We start from the raw sequence: 6,017 nt of genomic DNA, 5'->3' as shown, positions 1-6,017 counted from the left end.
AAATCATTGGGGAATGAGAAACTCATAAAGGTAACCTTCCTTAAGCCCGTTGGGCAGGCTCATTGCCTACTGGGCAGCGTGTCTTATATACTACCTCTAGTCAAGTAGACCACGCTTAAAGAGACTTATTTTATAATATATAAACTGGATAATTGGGCTTTTTCTTGGTTTGTTGTGTATGTGGCTAGTAGGCCCAATATGATATATGACATGAAAGATGTTAGCATGTTATCCTTTGTGTTTTAAATTGTGCATTGTTTCTAGTTGGTGGAATGTGTAGAGCTCACTTAGTTGTGGAATTAGATCCACACCATTGAAAGCGTCATGGTTGGACATTTATGCCCTTGGGTTGGCCTATTAGTTCACCAAGTGGGACTCACACTTGACCTATATAACCCCATGCCTTGCATGTAGTTCAAGTTCAGTGTAGAAGTCACACTAGGTAGGACGCACCTAGTGATGGGTGAGATGATGATACATGTATGGTAACATGATAATGATGATTGTAAGTTGTTGGTTGAAATGATAGATATGATTTAATGGATGGTGAATTATAGCATATGCATTGATGATGGATGAGTAATTATTTATAACACTTATGACATTGTTTATGTTAATCATGAAGTGAAAATGATCCTTATGGTAATGATGATGATATTTTATATATGTGTGCATGATGACGAAATATGCTAGTTTACCACCATGGTTGATATCCGAAGTGGTGTATATGAGGCCCTTATGTGAGGCCCAAAGTGATGTATATGAGGCCCATAAGTGAGGCCCAATGTGATGTATATGAGGTCCTTGTGTGAGGCCCAAAGTGATGTATTTAAGGCCCATGAGTGAGGCCCAATGTGATGTATATGAGGCCCTTGTGTGAGGCCCAAAGTGATGTATATGAGGCCCATGAGTGAGGCCCAATGTGATGTATGTGAGGCCCTTGTGTGAGGCCCAAGGTGATGTATATGAGGCCCAATTGTGATGTGTGATTCCACCATGATGTATGTAAAGATGTTTATGATGCCCATTCATCTTCCTAGTTGGTATTAAAATGGGTAATGCTTTGGGAGCAATGATGGTTAAATGTCCACATTGTAACCCTCCTTAAGGCCCGTTATTAGGCCCATTCTCATCTCCTCTTAGTGGGCTAACCCAAATCATTAGGGCCCCATAATTATTAAGCACATTCTTGATATGAGTAGGTCATTTAGGCCCATCCTTGATATGAGGAGAGTACATCATCACCATGATTTATGCCCATACACATCATCTACATGCTTGATATGAGATGTGGTTCACCATTACATATGTCATTGGGCAGGTTGTTTATGGGACTCCCTGATAGGCGAAGTTGTCCCACATGAGCTTGCAGTATGCGTAAGATTGATGCATGATTAGACTGAGTGACTCATGCATCTTACATTGTGTGATTATGATTACTGTACGACCTAGTGACATCAGGGTTGTAGCCTCCACAGATATAGCGTGGATGACAGGATTGGATACCGAAAATTCTTGTTAAGCATGGTGACGCAAAGGATGTCCCAAGGTGAAAGTCTCCAAACCCTTATAGTACCATGGAGGATGCTCTAATGCCTAAACGGAGTGGATGTATGAGCACATGAGGGTCGAATACCAAGAGGCCGCATCTCTCACTATGTCATGGTCGGTTGGAAGGGGGTGTGGCCTTACTCACCCGAGGGAAGGGAGCATTTGCTAGGCTGAGTATGACTAGCTCATAAATGGGTTCACTGTCAACGTGCTAGATAGATATTAGCTGATTATTGGCCAACAGATAGTGAGGTCTCTTCCGCTTACACGGTTGTATGTCAATGTAGGGCAGCAATGTGGTGTATGGTGTATTAGACCCCGGTGATTTTTCAGAGAGAACTGTAGTGATATATGTGATGCTCTAGAGATGACTAGGATTAATATGTACATTGGTATGCTTGAGCTGCATCTTGCATATGACATTGGCTATGTAAACCTTGCATCGCATGATATGGCCTTAGTGTGGCCAATAGCATTCATGCCTTGCATCGCATAGCCTTGGTACGGCAGATAGCAATTATGCCTTGCATCGCATAACCTTAGTATGGCTGAAAGCATTGTACTAGTCCTCGGTGATGATCCCAGAGATGTTCGGTACTGGTATTATGACACCTCATCATTGTTATACACGTGGGTAAGCACATGTGGGCAGACGTTGATGTGGGTGGGGCCTAAGGGCCTAGGCGAGCTACAAGTGGTGGGCAGGCTACTGTGCTGATAGGTTACTATGTAAGGGTTGCGTACTTAGCATTCGACTCATTCATTCATTCATCCACTATCCACTCGGGTTAGTGGTGCATAACCAAGTTACTATGTGTACATTCACAATGGCCAGGATTTTGGTTAGGACGCACGACTGATGAGGGTCGAATATTACATATCAGACCCCAATTACTACCTGAGTTTATGTATATAATAATGTTTAATGGAGCATTTTAATTATATTTTTGTTGCAGGATGAAATCAGGAGCGTTGATGGAAAAAGAGTACTACAAGCATGGATTTGACACTCCGAAGTCACCAGAGCAAGGGACGCACTCCAGAGAACTAAGACTGAAGAATTTACATGCCAAGGATCCGAGAAAATCAAACCGTTCACGTTAAAAAGGCCCGAAAATGGTCCAGAATGCAAGATCACATGGTTTCCGCCATCCAATTGACTCGAAACTTTATACATGGCCTGGAGGCCATAAATAAACCGTAAATATTAAATTTCAACCATTGGATATCTCGAGAAGTGGGCCAACGGACAGATCAGCCCATTAATCTCCAATTTTAGGCCTGCTTACAATCCGGATATACTTCAAAATTGACCCAGACGGTTTAAATAAGATGAGAAACAGGATGGATGGATTGGATTTCTCTACAGCATCGTAGTGGACCCCACATGTGTGGCATGTGTATTGAGGACATGTGTAACCGCGCCGCACTAGACCATTCAAATCCGTAAAATCCGGTTTGACCGACTGTCTTCAGCGAAAACGGCAACTGCCGTTACAGCGTTCGCACAGCACCATCATCGGTTGCTGTTGTGGGCCCCATACATTACCCAAACGGACAATCCAAGCCGTCCACCAGAATTTCAGTATCCCTATTGCCAAACTGTAGGTGACCGAATTTCAAAAGAGAGCATTTATGGAAATCTAACTGCTCAAAAGTAGGTTGAACGGCAGAGAAAGATAACGGATGGGCCTCATCAAAAGAAGGTAAAAATTATTTTTTCCTGACAGAAATCTCGTCCTCTATCTAATGGACAGATTGGATTTCCAAAAATAATGGGAGAATGGGTCCCACCAGCATCACAGCGGACGGAATCCGCATGCCCTGTTTTCGCAGGCCGGACGCTGTCCGACTTTTGCAGCGGTTGTGGCCCACCTCTACGGCTCGTGTGATCAATCCAAGCCGTCCATCATGTAGACGACTCGAAAACGTCCTAAGGGACGATATTTATTTGGTAACTGAGCAAGGAAAGATGTGTGGTTTTGCATCTGAACTAGGCAGCGAAAGGGAGTCCGCACACGGCTGTTGCTGCGACAGCGTTTCCACCGTCCTTCCAGCACCTATAAGAGGAAAGAAGGCTCGTTGAAGAGGGGTATACAAGGAAGAAGCTTGTTTTAGGAGAGAAGAAAGCTTGGAGAAGGAAAAGAGAGAAAGCAAGAGGGAAGAGAGGCTGGTTTTTAGCTTGACGTGGAGTTGAGAACAGAGAGAGAGAGAGTGGCTGGGAGATTCAACAGCAGAGAGTTTGGAAAAAGAGAAGAAAGAAGGGAGAGAATGAAGGTTGTCTTTTATAAATCTTGTTTTTCCTTCTTTCTAGTTGAATCTATGAGTTTCTAAGTTCTTAGCTAGGGCTGAGATGAAGCCCCTAACTTGAATAACCCTTGTTATGTGTTGATTCCGTTTTGATTTAATTGATGTGTTTCTTTCTCTAGTGTGCTTAATTGGAAGTTCTGTACTTCTCCATTCTAAGAGCTCAACCAAAGTCTAGTTATGGACGTTGTTTGGATTACTATTCTAGGTGCTTGTGTCTGACCATGAACAGGTTCCTATAGAGGAAGAAACAGGAATTTACATCTCTTCATGCCTGACCATGGATGGAAAGATGTGATCCATATGCTTTATGGAATTATACATTCTGTGTGGATATAGAGTGCGCTTTATTTATTTTGATATCAATCTGGATTAGGGTGAATCAACAGGTAAAACATGGTTTATGATAATTAGGGGTGGATTCGAAAGTCCTAGTCTTCTCCTTGATTGAATTTTCCTCATTATTCTTGGTTATTTTTCCATTGATTTTTATTTAGTTTACTCAATTACTATCGCAAATATTTGTTGGATTAGTTAAGAAGAGTCTTTAGATTTGAATTGTGACAATCAGTCCTCGTGGGAACGATCTCGTAATACGTACCATATCTACATCTGATTCATATACTTGCGAGTTTAAAATCATTTAAATCAAGTTGGTTTAAATAAAACATCAAGTTTTTGGCGCCGTCGCCAGGGATTGTTTCGGTCCAATTGGATTTAGGATTCTCTCTTATCATAATTCATAGTCTTAGGTTTTTACTAACTTAAACTTTATTTTATTTTATTTTTTTAGAAACTAACCTATTTCCTGTTTTGTAGGGTCCTGACATAAACTGCTAATTTGGTAATCTCTTTCTAAATTCTCTACTTTTTCTAATTTCTATTTTTAGAATTAGGGTTTTATTTTTTTTTAGAAATTTTCTATTTCTAGGCTTTCTTTTTTAGAAATTTCTTATTTTCTAATTTTAGATTTTGATTCTTCTTTCAAGTAACTTTCTATTTTCTAGTTTTAGAAATTTTTTTCCCTTTTTAGAAACTAACTTAGCTTTTATTTCTAAGATTAGAAACTTTCTTTTTTAGAAATTAACCGTTGCTTAGGATTTTTCTAGCATTATTTTAGGAAATTCAATTTATTTTTTGTTATGTGTACAGGAATTGAGGAAGGAAGCTGCTAAATAAGATTGTCTTTAAAAGGAGGAGCTCTCAAATCTTCAGACATTCATCATCGCCTTTTCCGGGTTCTTCCTTCCAATTCTCGTTTACATAGCTTTCTCTTATTTTTAGGAATTCATAACTTTTTAGTTTTATTCATCTTAGGTTGCATCTTAGTTTAGTTTTCTTTCTTATATTGATAACATAGTTTATGCTAGGACGTAGATCTCTGAACATAGAACTAGCACCTTTCGATCCTGAAATAGAAAGAACCTTTCGTAGAAGATTTAGAAACATCCTATTTGAAATGGCGGAAGAGAATGGAACTAAAGCTCTTAGAGATTATTCAGCTCCTGTCCAATTCAATGCGCCTTCATGTATAGTGTTGCCTACCACCACGGCAGCACACTTTGAACTTAAACCTGGGGTCATACAATTGTTGCCCTCCTTTTATGGTTCAGATAAGGAGGATCCATATCATCATGTGAAAGAATTCTTAGACATTTGCTCCACCTTTAAGTTCCAAAACTTTTCAGACGATTCGATCCGTTTGCGCCTTTTTCCTTTTTCTTTGAAGGATAAGGCGAAAGCATGGTTGAATTCTCTAGGAGTTGGATCTATCACTACATGGGACCAACTGTCTAAGAAGTTCTTAAACAAGTTCTTCCCGGTTCACAAAACTAATGCTCTCCATAGAGAAATTACGAATTTCACACAAAAAGAGGGTGAGCACTTTCATGAATGTTGGGAAAGATGGAAGGACTTACTTCTTAAATGTCCACACCATGGTTTTGAAAAGTGGCAACAGGTTCAATACTTTTATGACGGTCTGACACCCCAAAACCGTCGCATGGTTGACGCCACCAGTGGAGGGTCATTCATGACCAAAAGTGATGTTGAAGCGTGGAATTTCTTTGAAACCTTGTGTGAAAATTCCCAGCAATGGGACTACTCAAATAGAGGTGAAAGGAGTCCCCAACCACAGAAGAAAGGTGGTATATATGAGG

General features: G+C 40.4%; 1 non-coding gene across 1 annotated transcript; it reads right to left on the bottom strand.

Annotated features, from left to right (window-relative positions):
- Positions 1 to 5,695: 5,695 nt before the first annotated feature.
- Positions 5,696 to 5,802, bottom strand: LOC131219658 (small nucleolar RNA R71). Its single transcript, XR_009158305.1, has one exon. It is a non-coding gene; the product is annotated as a small nucleolar RNA R71 (small nucleolar RNA).
- Between the last annotated feature and the right edge of the window lie 215 nt (positions 5,803 to 6,017).

The sequence above is a fragment of the Magnolia sinica genome, chromosome 11, assembly GCF_029962835.1.
Source record: "Magnolia sinica isolate HGM2019 chromosome 11, MsV1, whole genome shotgun sequence".
Taxonomy (NCBI): domain Eukaryota; kingdom Viridiplantae; phylum Streptophyta; class Magnoliopsida; order Magnoliales; family Magnoliaceae; genus Magnolia; species Magnolia sinica.
The sequence above is the reverse complement of the archived record's forward strand: the minus strand, read 5'-3'. Positions and strand labels throughout refer to the sequence as shown.